This window comes from Lithobates pipiens, unplaced genomic scaffold (assembly GCF_037356315.1).
Source record: "Lithobates pipiens isolate NorthernLeopardFrog02 unplaced genomic scaffold, aLitPip1_a1.2 Scaffold_8, whole genome shotgun sequence".
Taxonomy (NCBI): Eukaryota; Metazoa; Chordata; class Amphibia; order Anura; family Ranidae; genus Lithobates; species Lithobates pipiens.
The window spans coordinates 455,771,424-455,794,664 of NW_027507903.1; the positions used below are offsets into that span (position 1 = coordinate 455,771,424).

The 23,241-nt window shown below is 43.6% G+C and overlaps 1 protein-coding gene across 3 annotated transcripts in view; it reads right to left on the reverse strand.

Moving 5' to 3' along the window:
* PWWP2A (PWWP domain containing 2A) overlaps window positions 1–23,241 on the reverse strand; it is a 63,041-nt gene that overhangs the window by 20,772 nt on the left and 19,028 nt on the right. The gene's annotated exons all lie outside the window — the stretch shown is intronic.

The following is a 23,241-nucleotide window of genomic DNA, read 5'->3' on the forward strand; positions in this document are numbered from 1 at the left end:
GATCAGCTGTGACCAATCACAGCAGTAAGTGCCCACCGCAATACCAATCAGTGCCTCAGTGCCATCTATTAGTACCGCCTCCTCAGTGTCAGTCAGTGAAGGAGAAAACTAAATTTTATAACAAAGAAAAACTTTTTTTCTTTTCAAAAATGTTGGCGTTTTGTTTAGCAAAAAATAAAAACCCCAGCGGTGATCAAATACCATTAAAAGAAAGCCATTTGTGGGAAGAAAATGATAAAAATTTAGTTTGGGTCATTCAAATGTGACAGCGTTGAAAGCTGAAAATTGTCCTGGGCAGGAAGGGGGAAGTGCCCTGTATTGAAGTGGTTAAAGCACGTTATACCCCTATAACACCTGAAATACCTGGCCGATCCTGCTAGTTTCTGCCCCCCCCCCCCCGTAAACTGACCATGGTTCATCATGGCTGCTGAGCCCTGACACCGTGGTCAGTTTACATGCCTCAGTCATCCGCAGCCCTGCTCTCGTCTGTCCCCCGCCTGTCAGCTGGTGACAGTGCTTGCCCCCGCAACTCCTGCTGCTCAAATAACATCTATATTGTCATACTATGAGTGCTGAGTCCCTGTGTAAGTGATTAAAGAGGCGATTATACCTAAATTTCACAGCGCCTCTCAGCGATCACGTGGCCGGCGCTCTCTCTCCCTCCCTCGTGATTTCAGCTGCAGCTCTCCGACGGGGAAAGGAGAGAGAGCCAGCCGGTCACGTGATCACTGATGGGCGCTGTGAAAGGTATAATCAGTCTTTTTTTTTATTTTTTTTATAAATCACTCACACAGGGGGACACAGCACGGACAGTATGAAGATGTGAAAGTGGCTTAACAACCAAAATCTCTCCTAAACAGTGCACATTTAGGAGATATTCATTGCACCTACAGGTAAATCGGATTGTTAAATTACCTGTAGGTACAAGAGAAGAGGCGGCTCTTTACTACCACTTCAACCAATACCAGTCTAGGTCCTCTTTCCTACATGTAAAAATCATCTTTTGCTGGAAAATTACTCAGAACACCCAAACTCACGTTATATATACAAAAAACACAACATGTAACCCTTTTTTTGGGTAAAGATATGAAGAAATAGTACACTGAGTAAATAGATATCCAACATGTCATGCTTTAAAAAAAAGGAGCATGCTCACCAAATGAGGACAAACTATGGTATTTAACAATTTCCATAGGTGACGCTTTAAAAAGGTTTACAGTTTACCAACTTAGAGTTAGAGAAGGTCTAGTGCTAAAATTATTGCTCTCGCTAGAATGTTTGTGGCGATACCTCACGTGTGGTGTGAACACCTATGATGTATGCGTTCGCTTCTGCATGCGAGCACAAGGGCACTTTTTAAAAAAAATAAAAATTTTACACTGTCCCTTTGATCACTCTTACTCCTTTCACAAGAAATGTAAACATCCCTTTGTAATAACAATGAAACATGACAGGTCCTCTTTATGGAGACATCTGGGATCTATAAGACTCCAGATCTCTTCTCTCCCCTGGAAAGCCCAAGAGAAGAGAAACACACACACACACACACACACACACACCTCTGCTTTCTGGGGAAAAAAAATGTCTGGGTTTACATCTGTCAGAGCCAGAGGTGAGGTCACTTACGGCCTCCCGAGGTCAGAGATGGCCGGCTCTGTGGTAACCTGCCACCGCCGGATCAGATCACGGGCTTTCCGATCACACGGTAGAGCATCGGAAGGCACCAATGGAGAGAGTGGGGGGGGGGGGGTTGTCTTCTCCTGTTTTTGAGCCGTTTATAATATTACTATGGTATAAACAGCTAAACAGCCTCCTAACAGGGGCTGCGGATTCAGGGGGCAGCAGCAACCTGAAATTTTTTCCTAAGCGCAGCCATTCCAAATTTTCTTTGTCTTCTCCTGTTGCCTGTAAAAGCCATCCAAGCAAGCCAGCCGCTAGGATGACAGGGAAAAAAGACATGGAGGCTGAAAAGATAACGGGATGATGCCCTCACGTTCATTTACTTTGATTCCCAGTGATATTGGTGATCAGGAGAATTAGAGAGTGAATCTTAAATTAAGGGTAGAGTGGAGGCATTTGCATCACGTTACACACTAAATACAGGTGCAACACGATGCAAAAAGGTGATCTTGGCCTTCAAAATAGACCACAAATGCGGAAGGGACAACATCTAAGGCTGGTTGCACACAGTTCGAATCTCGGCCAGTTCCTGCTGAACCAGCCAAGATTCAAACCATTAATGGGCAGGCTGAATGTACCCCCCAGCCTGCCCTATTCGCTTATGATTATCGCATGCGGCTGCTATAGCTGCTAGCAATAATCACTGTCTTCTTCCAGCAGGTAGAGCTTCCCACGTCCACTCCTGCCTGGGAGAAGACAACTGCTCGGCTGAAGGAGACCCCCCCGTCAACACTGTCGATGTTGATGGAGGAATCATGCAACTTTCTTTCCTGCAGCCCGTGGTTGCAGGAAAGAAATTTGCACCATCTATTGTCTGCCCAATTTCCCGCTGTGGAGATTGCATTTCAAGAGCTGGCCTGTAGAAACTGTTTGACCAACAAATTTTCAACTTGGGAGCCAACAGGAACACCCACTGTGTAATTTTCAGATGAATGAAACTGATGGAAATTCAACTAGTGTGTGACCGGTTTAAAAGGTTGCATTAGGGATTAAAAAAAAAAAAAAAAAAAAATTTTGTTGAGCAGCTGCAGAAAACCCATGAATGTCAAAGTTTGTTGGAGTAAAATGACCTTTTTTGGGGTCCCCATTTCCCAGGGTGGATTCATCCCAAAGTGCTATGAAATCACCATGCTTTAGTTATCCTCAACACGAATGCAGCCGCCACTTCTAAGGATTAGCAAGTGGAAACTATAACATTTTTGTCCTTAGGCCTGGATACATTTTAAGATCAGAAGAAAATTATACTAGAACATGGATAACTTTTTTTTTTTGGCAGATGTTATATAACCAAGAAACGTTTGACCTGGCAGAACAATGTGGCAGGTGAGAACACTGTAAAAGGAGCGGATATACCCTCACCAAAAACAGAGTGTGCCTTTATTTACGCACCATAACAGATATATTTAAGTCAATATAAAATGAATAGTAGTTAAACAAAGCCTCACATGAACATACGTTTTCCTGGTCTGACTCAGCAGGTGCAAACAGTGGCATGTAAACAGAGTTGCAATGAAACTGTGCTAAAGAGCACTTAGCAAATAACCGACTTTTACAATAGAGCTATACCAAAAAAAATAAATAAATAATAATTCAACATCTTAGCACCCAGCTGGCTTTACTCAGTGCCCAGTATCTCTTCTAGGACAGGATAAAAGGCAATAACTGCCTATATTGTAGTTACATTGCAAGACATTGAGAAATACCTTCAATCCTAACCTCCAACTGCGCAGACATAGGCACCAAATTCACAAACAATATTTTCAGAACAGTATGTTAAAGTGTACTACCGGAAAAAAAAATTGGATATAGTGTAGGGGATTAAGTCACCTGTCAGTGTCCTCATTTAGGGGGATTCCCCATCTCCATTTGTTCCGTTTATGGTTATCATCAAAAGTGAAAGTAAAAAGAAAGTCCCAAATTTTGGGTTGTCACCATATAGTAATAGAGGAGAAATCTTATAATGAGGACTCTAATTCTGGGGACACCCCAGAATTCCCCCACTTTGGAAAGATTTCTTCTCACTTTCTGTTTTGGCCATAGGACAGAAATGGAAGGGAAATCTCCTCTATTGAAAAAAAAAAACAAAAAAAAAGAAAAAAAAATAAATTAAAAAAAAAGCAGCCCCATCTACACCTATACCCGAGCGATCCAAATCGCCACGAGTCTGACCACAATTTGACAGGACACTTGTGTGATACCATTCCTTATTAATGACACCCCAATCATGGTGCAATAAATCACACTAAAAATTGCAATTTGTGGTTTGCCGTGACTTGGGGGTGCCATTAAAAAAGCAATGGTATCGCATGAGTGTGCCTCAATTTTGAATCATGAGCGGATCACTCAGGTGTGAATGGAACCTTACTCAAACTCAGGGAGAAAAAAAAAAAAAAAAAGCCTGACAGGATATAACCCCGGGCCCCTATTAAAGTTTTGTCTTTAGTTTCTCTTAAAGAGGAAGTAAACCCTGATAGGTTTACTTCCTCTTTGATTCCCTGCAAAGGTAAAGCATAATGGACTACTATGCATCGCATAGTAGTCCATTATGTGTCACTTACCTGACACAGGAGCCAGCGAAGTCACAGCTGTCCCCTGTAGTCTGGAGCATGCGCACGGGAGCCGCCACTCGCGGCATATCGCTGTTGACAGCGGCGTGCTCAGTGCGCCTGCGCCGTAGACAGCGGCGCCTGTCTTTCGGCAAATATCTCCTAAACCGTGTAGGTTTAGGAGATGTTTCTTGGACCTACAGGTAAGCCTTAATCTAGGCTTACCTGTAGGTCAAAGTGGTTTGTAAGGGTTTACAACCACTTTAATTGTCAAGTTATACATTTTTTTCACATTTTACCATATGCACTTTATAGCATTCATTTTTGCAATATCCTGCAAGAGTCAACCCACGATAGATTACTACACCAGTTTTGAGGCTGGTGTTCAGTTAGAGCCAACCAATCACTTATAGACTGTTGAACTTAGATCCTCCCCTTTAATAAACGGAAATCTCCAGCAATGAAACTCAGGAAAAAGTAATTTCCAGGTGAAGGCCTCCTATTCACTGCGCTCACCACTCCCTCAATTTAGCGAAATAACATGCACAACTATATAAAAGGTGTATATTGTCTGATTGGACAGTCAGTTACAATTTAAAAGGTTTAGGCAAAAAAATGTAGAGAAAAAGAAAAATCAGTACTTCTCTGCAATAAACACATTTTCCAGTGTGTTATTGTTTTTAAATCTGCAAGAAATCCAGTCAACCCCTAACTTCTGTTTTAACTGATGAAAAAGTCCTTCTTGTTTAACTGAAATTTCAAGCAGACATCAGCCCTGCAAAGTTCTCTTATGTTGGCCATACAGCCAAACAAAATTCAAGGCATGGTTGGCCCTGCTGACACCACCCAGCTCAGAAAACTTCGATCTGAAAAATCAAAGGTGCCAGATGGAAAAGTTTCAGCCAAAAAGTAAATGCAGCCAACCAGATGGAGTAGCTGCTGTCAGAATACAACAGACTCCAGAACAACAAACGCAAAGAGGCGCTGGGAATTTTTAGACTTTGTAAGTGTAGTCAGATGAAAGAAAAAAAAACTTCAAAACAAGCTCAATAGTTCTGGTAAGGCAGCTCCCATACAGCAGGGGTTCCCAAACAGTAGCTTAAACCATAAAATCCATTATTAAGCCAATGCCTTTTGGGGGCAACACCAGTCCCCCTTTATCAGCGCTACAAGAATAAGCAAAAAAGAAAAAAAAAAAAGTCACAATTATGAAAAATTATGTCTGGATATGCATATGAATATATACCACACTTGTGGTATATGCTCATATGTACTGTATATCAAGACATGGCTTTCCAGAATTTTTTTGGTTTAAACCAGTGGTCTCCAAACTGTGGCTCTTTGCCTGCCTTTATCCAGCCCCTGGTGTGCCAGAACTCCTACTAACACCAGCTATGGAGCACCATTTGCCCCAAAAATGCGAATAATGGGGCACTATTCCTCCATTACCCATCCTACTGACCAGAGATGCTATGTCTCTTTTTTCTTACTCCCACTGAACACCAAGTCAGAGGCAGCATTTACTCCCCCTGACGTTGGGGCATTTTCTTCTCCCGGGGGACCACAGTCTGTCCCCCTAATGTCTGAACAATACACTGGCCCTTTGTTTAGAAAGTTTGGAGACCCCTGGTTTGAGCTACTGTTGGTTGGCCATCGGGAGAAGAATATGATGGACAGCAGAGTAGATCCCTCTATCCATGCTGTTAACAGATTGAGGAGTCTATGCGTTTCCCCTGCGGGCTTTGGTGAAAGAAATCAATGCATATGTAGCTGACCTTATTGCTGGATTGCAGAAACCCTTCATCTCTAGAACATAAAGGGAAGGTCTTACTGCAACAAAGAGCTGATGGATCAAAATGCAGCCGGTTCAGAGGGACCAGACATTTTTGGTACATCTATGGCTGTTCCCGCTCAACAGAAGTGAATATAACAATTGGCTGTAGCTGCTGATCAGTAGTTCCACTGTGAGAATGCAATGTTCACCTCACTTGTCTGGATGGGGGAATTTGTTTGTGTGCCGTCATTAGGACCCTTTCACACGGACGGACTGATCGTGTTCACTAGTCATTGCCTCCTGTCTCCGCCACTGAGTGGCGAATATCAATGGACACATGTCCGCTGACACCTGCCAGCATCCAAACTATTAAGATGGATGGGGATCTGTTCCCCATCTATCTGGCAGATTGGATCGGATAGCAGTTGAGTGCGAGCAGATAGGTGGTCAGCTTACATCCAGAGGGAGCGGGGTGTGTCTGCTCTGCATATACTTAAGAGGACCATAAAATGGCTCAAATCTCTGCTCGTTCAGCCAAGATTCAAACCATGAATGAGCAAGTTTTCTGTACCCAAGTCGATTGATCCCCCTTATGATGGTACAGTGGTCCTGTATTATAATTGAGGATGCCAAAGACCTGCCCACATACCAGGATGAGCGAGGAATAAGGCATTTCTACTAGAGCTGCACGATTCTGGCTAAAATGAGAATTTTTTTGCTTAGAAGATAGATCACGTTTCTCTCACGGCATATCATCTTTCACATTAAAACAAAACAAAAAATTGTGATAACTTTTTACTGTGTTTTTTTATTTTTTATTTATTGAAGTGTATTTTTTCCCCAAAAAAATTGTATTTGAAAGACTGCTGGGCAAATACAGTGCGACAAAAATATTGCAACAATTGCCATTTTATTCCCTAGGGTCTCTGAGAATATTATATTATATACAATTTTTTTTTTTTTTTGATTATTATGTTTGGGGGTTCCAAGTAATTTTCTAGCAAAAAATATTGATTTTAACTTAAGTGTCAGAAAAAGATTTGGACTTTAAGTGGTTAAACTTCTTGCATTTACACTGGTTGAAAGCTTGGAAGACTGCCCAGATTATTTGTTTACACAAGAAGTTCTTTCCCTTTGATCTAAGAAGCATTAGTTACAATGTTTCAAGTTCTACACTTGGCAGATTGTCCCAGATGCTTTCTTTTGACAGCTGAGTGAGCAGATAATCTCTGCACTTGTTTATATGAAAGAATCGCCTACTCAGCAGAAGAGATTGTAAGGGAGGGTGAATCGAGATCGCGTTTTTTTTAATCGTGCAGCTCTAATTTCTACCTATAAGTTACACATGGTTCCCCCCCCGATAAAGATTAAACCTTGTTTTGTCTAAAACTTGCATATTTTGGAATAGCCCTATTTGCTCAATTCTTATGCAGCCTCTAAAGCCTACTTTATTGTCCTGCATGACTGTCCTTTTGTGTTCCCTTCTTGGGGTGAGCCTATGGGGCTGGTCTGTCCAAACTTTATAATATATTATATATATTTTTTTTTTTTGCCATAAAAAAATAAAAAATAAAATAAAGCCTAAAACACGCCATTAGTGGCATTTAGGAGAGTTTCTGCTCCTAGACGCGGAAGCTCAAAAAATGTGCATGGAGCCTAAACTACAGAACCAAGGCTGTATGTGCCCAATTTACCCCCTGCCAGCCAAGTGCAGGCCCTGCAGTGGAAAGCTCGCCCATACATAAGCTACAGTGAGCCATTCTATTGATCGTTGCAAAGACCCAGAGGGTGACGTTCGTTACAGGTTTACTGAAAATGCACTTCGCGTTTCAGAGTTCCAGATCCCTGTATACACAGAATGTATTCAACATCACAATTTAATACAGACCACTGAACAGCAAGGTCTGTGACCAAAGCAAAAAAGAATTTAATCTGACCATACACAAGAATGAGTCTTCCGCTATGGTGACTGCAGGGTCAGCTGTCAAATTATCCAAACAGTGCCTCCATCCGGTAGATGCAGACGCTGTTTGGCTGACAGTTTTCTGCCAAGCATCTTTTATTTTTAAATTGAGGGATGTCGAGCAGTAGGTGACCAACAGAACCACAATCTGAGCAAATTTTATCCGGTTTAGTGGTAGCTGGCCGAAATTTTCACCATGCATGGCTAGCTAAGAAAGGACTTTACCATGTACACAAAAAAAAAAAATCTAATTATCACAGTGAAAACATAGGTTCATGCCCCATTAACCGTATACAAGGCATCAGAGCAAGGGAATTCATATCTAGTTACACAAAGGAAAGTACCGGTACTTTTTTTTTTTTTATCCAGTCAGGATCATTGTGATTCAGGAAGTCGCTGTGATTCAGTGTGGAGATGTCCAATGAACATTTATAAAGCTCTGGGTGACGGGGCACATATCTTAAAATGATGAGCTAGCCGCCTCCGGCAAAGAAGGGCTGCATTCATACTGGAACTATGCAGTGCATGTCAGTGCTCTATTCCCTTTGGGACAAGAAGGAAGAGAACAGAAAACATACTGTCACTTCCTGGACACACACCAGGTCCTAACAGGGCTGCCAGAAGCATTGCAGTCTGTGTGAGAATTGTGAGTCCCAAATCAGTCACTGAGCTTCTCTCTATTCTGCAATAGTACTACCAACGGCAAGTCAGATGAAATCTCCTCCATGGTGCAAGTTCATACTGCAAAATTTTACTCAGTTCACACACATATTTATTTTAAAGTGGACCTTCACTGTCTTTCTACATTATGAATTACCCACTTTTCACACCATTTTTTTTATCCCCACACTGCAAGGGTTAAAGACTCATTAAGTATAAAAGCACAGGGATAAGAGAAGCAATACATGCATTTACTCTTTAAGGCCTCCTCCATCCCTCCTAGTCAGTCGTGTGCCTGCCTTCTCCATATACAATGTAGGGTTAATAGCCCTAAACTGTGTTATGAAGCCAGTGGGATGAGGAGGAGAGAAAAAAAAGCAACAGGAGAGGAGGGAGAGAGCGCCACTGTTACAGTTACAGACACTGGTACAGCTGCATTATTACCCAATATAATCATGGTTAAATACAGGGCTCAACAAAACCCAGGCGCCAGGTCGCATTTGCGACTAGAATTAGCAACCTGGCATAGCACAGCTGGGGGTATCCTGTCTCCGTGGACCCCCCCCCCCCCCCCCCCAGCGTGATCGCTTCGGGCCGTTCCGCTGGCGGCCAGTAATTGAGGCCGCGGCTTTGAGGCCTGCGGTCTTATGATTCCTTCTATAATCTGGCGCACTCTTGTGGTGGCCGTTAGTATGACAACCAGCAATGCTAATGGAGCTTCCTCTGCCTGTTTTTTTATTGCCTGCCTATCTCCTTCCCTTTATTTAGAACCCCCTAAACATATATATATTTTATTCTAACACCCTAGAGAATAAAATGGTGGTTGTTGCAATACTGTCTGTCACACCATATTTGCGCAGCGGACTTACAAGCACACTTTTTTTTTGGGAAAAATAAAATGTATTTAATAAAAAAAAATAGGACAACAGTAAAGTTAGCCCAATTTTTTTTTTATATTGTGAAAGATAATGTTACGCCGAGTAAATTGATACCAAACATGTCCCGCTTCAAAATTGCACCCGCTCATGGAATGGTGACAAACTTTTACCCTTGTAATAGAAAAAGCATGACATGTCCTCTTAAATATGAGATCTGGGGTCAGAGAGACCTCAGATCTCCTATTTACACTAAAATGCAAAAAAAATAAATAAATAAAATAAAATGTCCCTCTAAGAGATATGGGCAATGACTTGGAGACGGGGGGGGGGGGGGGGCACTATCCTCCCCTCACTCGTCTCCATGTCAGGCCGGGGACAGGTCCGGATCGCTATTACCGACCTGGCTCCTAACTTTTTAAGCTGGTTCCTAGATTCCAAGCAAATTTGTCAAGCCCTGGTTAAATAAAATATGCTACACTGAGAATGGCATGCCCCCTCTATTTTACCCTACCCAAGTTCCTTGGCATAACTTGTAAGATCGCCCCCCGCCAGAAGTCTTGCAGAGCATCTTGTTACATGCTCAATTTATCTGATCTCATGTGACTGCATTACTTTATTTTTCACCTGTGTACTGCCACATAAGCTATATTCAGACAGTGGTGCTCTCTCTCTATTCTCTTGTTGCCTTCAGACCCTACCCAGAATGGAGACTGCTGACACTGCAGAAGTGGGAGCCCATGTATGGACATTTCTTTTACATTTATAGACCTTTTGATAACTGTATTGCCATATGTTGATGCCCATTATTTTAGGACTACTTCCTTAGTTATACCTGGGTCACTCAGTCTCTCAGAGGGTGGTATGAGGCAAATACAGCCTCTTCAGCCCTTGGATCAAACAAGCATTTTACCCCTGAAATCGTGGGGCAGGGGGTTGAGTAGGAACACTGCAAGGGTATCTCTTTATCCCGGAGATCGGCTGTAAGAATATCCCAAGGATATTTAAGAATTTCAGGACTTGCATTAAATATGATGAATCATATACTGTATCTCACATCCTCTTTTCGGCACTGGTGTGTAGGCAGGGTTGCGCCTCACAAATTTACTTGCCAGTAGTTATCCTGGTTGATTGTTAGATATCTGTTCTCCCTAAGTTCGACCTTGTTGTACTTTTCTCTTATACCACTAGGTGGTCGGGTACTTGGTGGTACTAGATACAAGAAGGGCACCCCAAGGTCAGGTTATGGGTAATCTCAGCCAATGGGCAGGGGTTTCCTTTGATCCCTTGGCCTGCTGGGAGAGTCTATATATATTTGGGTGGAGTCAGGACATGACATCTTCTTTGGGGAGTTCTGTGGGCAGGGGTGCCAGGGAGGACAAACTGAAAATGCCTCCCATGCAGCCAGCTCACTACATTTGTCTTGGGAAGGTGGGCCATAGAACCATCTGGAAACAGAAGAGCTGTGATGATCTCTTCCTGGAATTTTAGGAAGGATCCAGTTCATCCTGAAACTTTGTATAGCACAAAAGCATCCAGCAGAGCCAATTGGAATAACTATACAGACATTTTTTTATACCAGCATCTGGTCTTAGGGGCAATTAGGTACTGCGCTAACAACTTGTCGTTGAGGTCCACCCCTCCCATGTTAAGGTTGTATTTGTGGACACAGAGGGGTTTCTCCTCAACACCAGTCGCCATAGGAATTTGGACTGTCATATCTGCATGAAGGGAGGACAGAATGAAAACATTCCATGAATCCCTCCACTTCACTGCTTTCAAATTATTACATTTCAAGCAGACTCCCCCCGCCCCCCCCCCCCCCACAGTCTAAGTCTGGACTCTACAAGACGCCCGGGGAAGCTCCGGCGATTAGATGCACCAATTTAACAATCAAAAAGGTGACTAAAAAGTGGCACCTACAAGTGGTAGGCCTTTCGCAATAAGGTGACACCAAGTCCCACACAATCTTACCAGCACTCCCTATGTAGTCTGGGAAGTTCTCCGGCTCCACATGACTATCACTTCCCTCGTAAACACACACACACACACACACATTATGCATGAACCGCAAGGTCTGCTCGTAACGTGTCCTGGTCATGGAGGCAGAGAACACGGGCATATGGTGAATTGGGTCAGTGGTCCAGGATGATTATATGACCGCAACTCACTTTTTTTTCTTTTTTTTTAAACTATGCCCATGAAGAGGGATAAATTATTAAAGATACACACACACCGAACCCTTTACCTAGTGTATCACCACAGCGCTTAAATGACACAAATTCTACACCTTAGCTGCCACTTGTTACAAACTGTCAAAATATATAAAGGTGCATACAAAACTAGTGCTAAAAATATAATTAACTAATTAGTTGCACGTGGCGCTGTTACCTGTGTGCCTTTCAGTCAACACTCCCTAATCTTCTAGAAAATCATATCCCACATCATACAAAATGTGATAAATAATAAACACTTAGGTAAATACCCAAATTTACATTTAGATTAAGTGTACAGTGACATAAATGAACAAACGTGAATATAGTCCATCCGCCAAATACCAAAAAAAATCTAAAATGTATAGAAAAATATATTATCTATAAAAATAAACCAAAAAAAAATTATATATAATATCCAAATAATAGAGAGTCTTTTTATAAAAGCGTGAGCAAATCTCCAGTGTTTAAGTCTCCTTATACACGTGACTCCTTCACCACACCATCCGTGCTTAATGACCCCCCTTCGTGAAAAAACTCACCAAATGCTAAGCCTTACACTCTCGTGTGAGGCAAAAGGGCTTGCAACAGATCTCTCAAGATGTAATTTGGATATCAGCACATCCGATTTTATCTTCTCCAATTGCGTACTTCAATGTGTATATATGAATACCTCAAAGAAAAATCACAGAGGGAGACCCCAATAGTGTAATACTGCAATCACTCTTTATGCACTCACATGAACTTAAAAGGGTAAAATCACTTCAAAAGGATAAAGAAACTTGCTTCACAAATCCACTCCACAACAGCATTCTGAATACGTCGGGGCATTGGTGGTCACAGCGGACTTATTAGATACGGTACTGGATCACTTAATCTCACCCCTCCTCGTGCGTCCCGCCTGGTCCCACACAGCAGGTCCGTTCGAAAAAGGCGCCTTCAGATCAGATGATTCAGTTCACTTAGTCCTGTACCTCCTTCCCAGCTCCGTGTATGTCAGCTCAATGTTCACCAGATAGCCACGCCACTGATCAGAAAATGGGCATTTTGCAAGTTTCAGCTCACATTGATTTCAGTGAGGTTCTGGTTTGGCTTCCGAACGTCTTTGAAGTTCGCCGAATGAGGCTCAGACTGAACCCAGGGTAGTTTAGCTCATCTCTAATTGTCAATTGACAATTAGAGATGAGCTAAACTACCCTGGGTTCAGTCTGAGCCTCATTCGGCGAACTTCAAAGACGTTCGGAAGCCAAACCAGAACCTCACTGAAATCAATGTGAGCTGAAACTTGCAAAATGCCCATTTTCTGATCAGTGGCGTGGCTATCTGGTGAACATTGAGCTGACATACACGGAGCTGGGAAGGAGGTACAGGACTAAGTGAACTGAATCATCTGATCTGAAGGCGCCTTCTTCGAACGGACCTGCTGTGTGGGACCAGGCGGGACGCACGAGGAGGGGTGAGATTAAGTGATCCAGTACCGTATCTAATAAGTCCGCTGTGACCACCAATGCCCCGACGTATTCAGAATGCTGTTGTGGAGTGGATTTGTGAAGCAAGTTTCTTTATCCTTTTGAAGTGATTTTACCCTTTTAAGTTCATGTGAGTGCATAAAGAGTGCGATTTTTTACATTAAAGAGTGATTGCAGTATTACACTATTGGGGTCTCCCTCTGTGATTTTTCTTTGAGGTATTCATATATACACATTGAAGTACGCAATTGGAGAAGATAAAATCGGATGTGCTGATATCCAAATTACATCTTGAGAGATCTGTTGCAAGCCCTTTTGCCTCACACGAGAGTGTAAGGCTTAGCATTTGGTGAGTTTTTTCACGAAGGGGGGTCATTAAGCACGGATGGTGTGGTGAAGGAGTCACGTGTATAAGGAGACTTAAACACTGGAGATTTGCTCACGCTTTTATAAAAAGACTCTATTATTTGGATATTATATATAATTTTTTTTTGGTTTATTTTTATAGATAATATATTTTTCTATACATTTTAGATTTTTTTTTGGTATTTGGCGGATGGACTATATTCACGTTTGTTCATTTATGTCACTGTACACTTAATCTAAATGTAAATTTGGGTATTTACCTAAGTGTTTATTATTTATCACATTTTGTATGATGTGGGATATGATTTTCTAGAAGATTAGGGAGTGTTGACTGAAAGGCACACAGGTAACAGCGCCACGTGCAACTAATTAGTTAATTATATTTTTAGCACTAGTTTTGTATGCACCTTTATATATCATGAAGAGGGATAGGCCCAGGAAGGTCTTAAATTCTGAAACCGTAATAGGTTTCCAATCTCTGGCAAGGGTCAACTGGGGATTAGCAGCGATGAATTGACCAGCATACAAATTGCTTTGGTCCACAATAGGTCTATAAGATCTTCCGTGAAAAACAGTGAATACAAATCAAGTGACGTAAAAGCAACTGTTTCCACCTAAATTCCAGGTTGGCCAGTGAATCAGTACAGGTGCTGCAGAAGTAGTGGGCTCCCAATTCGGATTGGCAAATGCAGCAGGAAGGGCACTATGAGCTTGACTGGCCTGTGTTTGTCTTCTTGTTGGCTGCGGGACACTACTCGTGCTTGCCACCTCACCAGCTTCAACTGCACTTATTAGACTCGCCACGTCACCAAGTGTTACTGCAGTGCTGGATGTACGACCAGAATGTACTAGGCCGCTGGTGCTTGCCAGTTGACCAGAAAGATGAGCGGCACTATTACTGGCTCTCTGCTCCATATGAGAGCCCTGCAGTTCTTGCACCTCAACAGCAGAAGAACGGGGTCGGGTATGCCTGACCTTGGCAGGGACCACTACTCCATCGTCAGAGCTATCAGTCAGGGTGCCGCTGCTGTCTACTGGTTCGTATTTTGAGCCAGAATCGGACAGATGGGCGATTCCCTCTTCACTCTGTCAGGCTCAGAAATGTGTAGACCTCTTCACTAGTGTAACTTTGATGGCACATTTTGGCCTCTAAATTTACTCGTAGACTAGTGAGACTCAAAAAAGGAGCACATGACTGTCAGCGACTGCTTCAAATGCTATAAATAAAAAAAAAAACTGTTAACGTTTGCAGGGATCAGACCTGACTTTGCGAATGCTGCAGTTATGTGTTTTGCAAGTGACAGTGATCACTTGATACTGCACTTGGGTGGGCTGGGCAGAGGGGCTGAAACGCAGGTGCTAGCAGGTATCTGGGCTGATCCCAAAAGCGCAGCATTTTTGGGAACCCTAAACTACTGGGTATGCTAGTATAGATCAGATATTGATCCGTTCAGAAACTATACTACTAAAGTAGGTGTATGGTGCATGCATGTTAGCGCTACTAGCACTAGTCTGACACTGCCTAGGGCGATGCAGACCCTGACTGATGCAGGTTCTGAAGCAAATCCAATGGTCAAGGCCGCCTAGGGGGCGTCCGTACGTGCCCCCTACTTACAGCTACGACACTTGGCCCAGCCAAGCCAACCTGCCACAGTATAACTGCGGCAGCTGGTCTGGAACTGGTTAATATCACCAACATTCTCTGAAAATGCAAGATACCCATCTGCCTTTGGCATCAATCATTTTTTAATTACTGACTTGTAATGCGTTTGCAAATCGGCAAATGTCAAGTGAAGTCAGCATTTCAGACATTTAAGACCCCTGTCACACTTGAGCTTGGTTTTCAGCTGCTAGCAGGGCACTTTTAACCCCCGCTAGCAGATAAAGGGGTTAAAAGCGCCCGTGTTGCGGCGCTTCCAAAGCAATTTTCCGGCGGCCATTCATTACAAACGGGCAGGACGTTTTAGAAGCTGTGTATACAGTGCTCCCAAACCACCCCAAAGATGCTGCGCGCAGGACTTTTCTTAACATCCTGCACGCGCACCATTGCGAAATGTCACACTGAAACGAACGAGAGGCGGTTTTCATGTGCTTTACAGGCACTATTTCTAGCGCTAAAATGCCTGAAAATGTCCTCAGCGTGAAAGGGGCCCTAAAACTTTGTGTAGGTCAGTGACTGAGAAATTACAAAAGATCAGCAGCATGACAACCAGGGATCAAGTATTTTCAGATGTCAGGGTACCGTGCACGGCATACAAAGCATACCAGGTATAAAGTACTTCCAACCACAGCAAAGATTAAAATAAAATTTCCCCAATGTAGAGACACCATGCACCCCCATATCACTGTAAACTCATGCAACTGTATGCTGGATCACTACTACTGCTGACCTCCGCTTCTGAAAATGCTAGTTCTCTGCCCGATATGCAGATCCAGCATCAATACACAGATTTTCCCAACAAGCAAACTTGTCAGTGACCAAGATAAGCCAGTCTATTTCTTACAGAACAAGTTTACTAAGAAACAATTCACCAACGTCATTTTAAAATCAAATGAGGAGGTCTGAGATTGAAGCGCCACACCGAAAGGAAATCATCCAGATTTGTATTTCAAAAAATGAGATAAAAGGCCATCACAAAGTCACTGTATTTCATGGGTCAGAAAACACCCCCTTCATTAGGCCTGGAACAGAACAGTTTATACTATACTGAATACAAAGTAGAGCTGCACAATTCTGGAAAAAATGAGAATCACAATTAGAATAAAGATCACGATTCTTAGCATAACATCTTTCACATTATACAAACAAAATTGGACGAACTTTACAGTTTCGTTTTTTTTTTTGTTTTTATTTATTGAAGTGTATTTTTTCCCCAAATTGCATTCAAAAGACTGCTGCACAAATACAGTGTGTGGGGGTTCCAAGTAATTTTCTAGCAAAAAATGCTGACTTTAATGCTGGGTTCACACTATTGCTGCATGCGGCTCACAGCAGGGGTCCGACGCGTCCCAGTTCACCGTTTCAGGTCCGATTTCAGCCTGAATTTTTGGGCTGAATTCAGACCTGAAATGGACCAAAGGACGCACAGGAAACATGTGCAAATTTGCACCGGAGTTGCAGCAGAGATATTTGAACCGGCTCCATAGCGAGCCGGTCACAATCTCCTACCATACGAATTGGATGTCGGGAAACCTGCATCCAATTTGCATAGGTGTGAATCCAGCCTTAAACTTGTAAGCAACAAGTGTCAGAAAAAGACTTGGTCTTTAAGTGGTTAAACTGAACTTGTTTGCAGACCGAACTTCATGCCTCTGATCTAAAAGAACCAAAATGTTACATTGTTTATAGTTATCTCTTAGCACCGAGCAACGTTGATAAACAGTGAGCAGAGAACAACTCTGCACCGAATTGTGGAAATGCTGGATTAAGATTGTGAGAGGGGGGTTGAATCAAGATTGCGAGTTAAAGCGGTTCTTCACTCTAAAGGGGAAGTTCTGCTAGTATTATCCCTCCCCCCTCCGGTGCCACAATCGGCACCTTTCGGGGGGGAGGGGGGTGCAGTTACCTGGATAATCCAGGTATCTGCACCCACTTCCGGCCAGACCGCCGCATGGCTCCGCCCACCCCCCCGTTGTGTTCTGGGAAACACACAGTTCCCAGAGACACAGCGGGGGACCATAAGAGAAGCGCAGCGCAACTCGCGCATGCGCAGTAGGGAACCGGGCAGTGAAGCCCTCATGCTTCACTTCCCGATTCCCTGACAGAGGATGGCGGCGGTGGCTGCAGCGAGACGAGCGATCGCTCGTTATCTGCCGCCGACATCGCTGGAACCTGGGACAGGTAAGTGTAATATTATTAAAAGTCAGCAGCTGCAATATTAGTGGCTGCTGGCTTTTAATATTTTTTTTTTTTAGGTGCAGCTCCTTTTTAACGATTAATCTTGCAGCCCTAATACAAAGTATGCGTTTTATTTTAAGCATGGAAAAAATATAGCACAATGCCTGTCCGCAGCTGGTTTAGGCAACAATCCAATTCCATATACCCTGGCCAAATACTACTATTTTTTAATTTAAATTTTTTTGCAAAGATCCAGCACTAGCCCATTTTTCCCTGCTTGTTAAAACAAATGAAAACTTGTGACCAAATTCATTGACATCAAGACTACATGACCTTGCCACAAACAAAAATGGCCTCTTGTCATATATGCTCCTTATAGTGCATGTTCTCAAAATAGGTAAAGAAAAAGAGCAAAACACAATATGCAGTACATTTCCCCATGTTCTGTTTCAACCACTTGCTGACCGGCAGGTTGGCTCTATTGCACGAATCACCGTAGCTAGACGTCTATTCGTGCAATAGATACATGCGCACGGCGCTAGAGCAGATGTGTGTGACCGGCGCCCCGCGATTTCCACAGAGAGCCAGAACGGGGATCTGTCAAGGTAAACAAAAAGATCCCCGTTCTGACAGGGTAGTAGAGATTGTCTGTTCCTAGTGATCAGGAACAGCGATCTCTCTCCTCCAGTCAGTTCACTCCCTCCCTCCCAGGGAACACATGTAACCCCTTGATCACCACTAGTTTTAACCCCTTCTCTGCCAGTGTCATTTATACAGTAATCAGTGCATTTTTATAGCACTGATCTCCGTATAAATGTCACTGGTCCCAAAAAAAGGTCTCTGATCTGTCTGCTTTAATGTTGCAATCCGACAAAAAAAAAAAAAATAAATAAAAAAAAAAAAAATCGCTGATCATCACCATTACTAGTGAAAAAAAAAAAAAAAAATATGGGAGGGAGGGCAACCACTCTAGTGTAGTAAGTTCAAACGCATTTTTTTAATTTAAAAGATGTATACACACAAAAGTGCATGAGAAACACTCGCTCCGTTTAAATAGGACCCCCAGAAACCCGATGCCGAAATGAGTTGTGCAGGCTGCTGGAGCACTGGGCTGGCTGCCGGATGCCCGGGCAGCCTGCACAGCTCGTTCTGGCATTGAGTTTCTGAGGTCTCAGGGTCAGCTGAGGAAGAAGGTCCCTCAAAACGAGTCCTTTGACATAAGGTGGACCACACAACCCATCCTAGAAGTGAGAAAACCGAGGCACATTGTGCATGTCAGACTGTCAGAGCAGCTCTCCATTCAGCAGTCATCGGCGTAGTGATCCAGACTCTGTCTTCAGTAAATCATCCACCTGCACATGTTTGGGACTTGCTTTTTACATGTGAGATTCTCATGCACTTTTGTGAGTATACACCTTTTAATCCTTTTTTATTAAAATTGGTTGGAACTTACTATACTAGAGTGGTTGTGCCGTCTCCCCTCTCCCCTCCCCCCTCACTTGGTACAGAAAGCTTTGCACCTTATAACAACCACAAAGAATTTCATCAAAGCAGAGAACTCCCTCCTAAGCACCCAATCCTACATTTCTACATGCCCTCTTCACATCATACATGTGGGGTAGTGTGCAGAAAAATACAGCTCAGACATGGTATGAGTAAGCCTTTAAAATCATTGACTGATGCAGCATATGACGCCAAGTTGTAATAAATTGTTTCTATTCATCTCTTGGGACTCATGTACTTATAGGTACAATAATCTGCGTTTGCATCCTTAATGTATACAGATCTCAACACAGCAATATTATATGCCATGGGCCCAATAACAGTTCCACATTGGTCTGAGGTATTTAGCTGCATACATTAATAATAGAAACATTTGCATTCGTGGTCTGTTTTTGACCACATTGCACACGCATGTAAATATTTTGCCAAGATTTGCATGTACAGTATAAATGGACTCTATGCGTCGCTGACACTGCCTAATGAATTCAGGGTCGGCGCTTCATCAACAATGTGCAGGAATTCACATCAGCGTAGGTGCACAATAACTGAAGGTCGAGTTTAATGTGCGCCTGCACTGATTGACCCATTCAGGAGAGATGTAAATGGTGAACAGTTAGAACAGGATGTACATCTCACCTCGTATAGACATACGTGCGTGTAGGTCCTTATGAGTTCAGATGCAATACACACAAACTTGTGCCGTCAGCAAGATCCTACATAAAATCACTAAAGCCCCGAACACACGGGCAGACTGTCAGGAGACATTTTCCGATACAAAAAAATACTGCCTGTCATTCTGCCCGTGTGCATGTCGGTCTGCTGGACAGAAGCTGGCCGTTTCTGCCAGACGTGCATGCTGGAAAACCAGCAGCCAACCGACTCCTGATCAGCTAATGGCAGAGAGCACTGATCGGAGTGTTATGGTGGGGGGGGGAGCTTCCTCCTGTCAGAACATAACAGCTCAGCGTGGGAGGTTACTACATTGGCTTTGACCAGAGCGGTCAGTTTTTGTGCAACCCACTGTAGTGTGTACCAGGCTTAAATTGATACTAAAGTTTGTTTTAAAACAAACATGTTATACTTATTTGCTCCATGCAGGGGTTTTGCACAGAGCAGCCCCAATCCTCTTCTGTGGTCCCCCAGCAGCGCTCCTGGCTCCTACATTTCTCGAGTGCCCCCACGGCCGCATTCCATGAGGGCACTTGTGCAGGCTCGCTCCCGAGTCCTGCTGCTGCGTCCATTGACACAGACAGCAGGACTTGGCCTCAGTCCCTTGGATTCCGTGTCACTGGATTTAACTGGCAGGAGCCAATGGCTCCTGCTGCTATAAATCCATCCAACGAGGACCCGAGACAGTGGCTGGAGCTGCTGGGCTCCTTCTCGTCGCTGGAAAGATCGGGTTCAGTTAAGAAAAAGGGGGGCAGCTGCAGCACAGAAGGTTTTTCACCTTAATGCATAGAATGAACACTGAGACTTTACAACCCCTTTAGGCTGCGTGCATGAGGTCTTAAAAATGCAAGTCCAGCCATGTTTGTTTTTTTTTTGTTTTTTACCTTAGCTTTGGATATAGCATCGTATCTCTGCTGCAGGCAGTTAACACTGCCCTCTGTGAACCGATGCGGGTGTCAATACAATGTTAATGACGCACCCAGATCGGTTCACAGATCGCAGTGTGAAATGTGGATTCGGACAGGAATCGGATCGCATGGGTGAGAACACCTATGTGATCCCATTCCAGTGTGGCAGAAAAAAAAAAAAAAAAAAAAAAAAAGAGGCCCTGCACCTTCTTTTATGCGGATCCAATGAGAGTTCAGCCATAAAACTGGCACTGCACAGACATTGCCTGTGATCGGCACCGCAGTCCAGGTGTGAATCACATGCGATGTCTGACATTACTACAGTGTAAACCTGGGCTAAAGGTTTCGTTTTTTTTGTTTTTAGAAAGAAAATAAACATGATATAGTTACCTGCCCTTAGCAGTGTTTTTGCACACAGCAGCCCCAATTCTCTAACCCACCATTGCTCCTGGCTACCCCCCCCCCCCCCCCATGACCAGTGCCCCCAACAAGCCACTTGCTGTGGGGGCACCGGCTCCCAAACCCTGCTCCATGCGTTCACAAGAAAAAGCTGAGGCTGCCCCCCACTCTCTCCTCATTGGCTCACTGGCTGTGATTGACAGCAGTGATGAGCCAATGGCTTCCACTGCTGTCTCAGCCAATGAGGAGAGGGAGTCCTGGGACAGTGCACATTGCTGGATTGAGGGGGCGCTTAGTTGCTTATTAGGGGGGGGCTGTCCCCAAGTCATTAAGGTTTCAAGGCTGACGTTTGGCAACTCAAACCTTCAGCTCCCTCCACATATTTTCTATGGGATTAAGTTCTGGAGTGGCTAGGCAGAACTAAATTACTTCCATAGTGCTGATCTATAAGGATATACACGCCTCCTGCATGTATCCTTACCCATCAAATATCTCCCCCTTTATCTCCCTTCCACTCACCGCTACATTCCCCTGGCAGGCATTAATATTTCTTACACTGAAATTCTGCTGGTCTCGTGGATTATGTACCATGATCACTAACATCCAGTTAAAACCCAGGAAAGTCACCACATGACTTCAGCATGCCCAATCATGCTGGAGGGGTGGTGCAGCCAATTCTGGGAGAGCTGGAGAAGAAAGGAGGGGGGGATGTGAAGTACACAGAATGCCTCTCTAAGGCTTGTGTATGAGATAAGGAAATCACTTGTCAGTCACAGCAAGGGGGAAGAATGGACATCTAGTTCTCTCTGTGTCTGTTTTTATCTTACTGAAAAAATTGAGTACTGTCCATGATATTTTTTTTAATTGCACTAACATTTTTCATGGACAAGCTTTTGCGGTGTGTCCCCTTCAAGGTCCAAGCAATACTGCTTGGACCTTGAAGGGGACACACCCGAAAGCTCGTCCATGAAAAATGAATGTTAGTGCAAAAAAAAAAAAAAAAAAGTATCATGGACAGTACTCAATTTTCTCTGTCACAATTGCACTAATAGGCTAAAATCACCTCAAGTATCTTACTGAAGAAAGATGAGGATTGCTCAGAGCTGGATTAACTCTTCGTGGCAAGACTGGGTACAGATAAAATGACACCTCTGCTATAACAGATATGTTCTTAAGTTAAAGCGGTTCTTCACCCTAAAGGGGAAGTTCCGCTAATCTTATCCCTCCCCCCCTCCGGTGCCACAATCGGCACCTTTCAGGGGGGAGGGGGGTGCAGTTACCTGGATAATCCAGGTAACTGCACCCACTTCCGGCCAGACCGCCGCAGACCCCCGCAGACGCTCCGCCCCCCCCGTTGTGTTCTGGGAAACACACAGTTCCCAGAGACACAGCGGGGGACCATAAGAGACGCGCAGCGCGACTCGCGCATGCGCAGTAGGGAACCGGGCAGTGAAGCCGTCATGATTCACTTCCCGATTCCCTGACAGAGGATGGCGGCGGTGGCAGCAGCGAGACGAGCGATGGCTCGTCATCTGCCGCCGACATCGCTGGAACCTGGGACAGGTAAGTGTGATTTTATTAAAAGTCAGCAGCTGCAATATTAGTAGCTGCTGGCTTTTAATATTTTTTTTTTTTAGGTGCAGCTCCTCTTTAAAAAATAAAAATAAAAAAATTTGGGGTTTACATCCACTTTTTAATGGCTTGGCCAATATTGACATTTCTCACACATGTAAAAAAAATCTGCATTTTTTTTAGCTAAAATATTTACTTAGTACCCCAACACATTATATATTTTTTGAAAACCAAAGCCCTTTAGAGTAAAATGGCAGTTGTTGCAATTTTTTTTATGTCACACAATAGTCGTGCAGCAGTTTATCAAATACTAACTTTTAGGAAAAAAAAAAAAACTCCTACACAAAATAATTTTAGTGCACACAAATACAATAGAATACCCAATGTTTGGTACAATATAAAAGACGTTACGCCGAGATTAACGTAGTAATTATATTCCCAACATGTCACACTTTGAAATTATGCACTCCAGTTGAATGGAGACAGACTATGGACAATTTTAATATACCACAGGCAGCACTTTAAAAGCCTTAACATTTTCAAGTTTAGAGCTCTGGCTTGAAATGCTCTTGCTCTCACGTTCGCCAAGATACCTCACATGGGGGCTGCGATCAGTGTTGACATATACGTGTGGGACCTACATCCCAGATGAAACGACCCCTCTGTAACTGAACTGGCCACATCAGACCTGGGCTCCCCTATTGCACGAGAGAGCCTGGCAACAGCAGTTGGGGGCCCTGCCACACCCTGTAAAAAAGTGATTGGGTGGCTGTAGAGCCACTCAGATCACTTTTACAGGAAAGCCC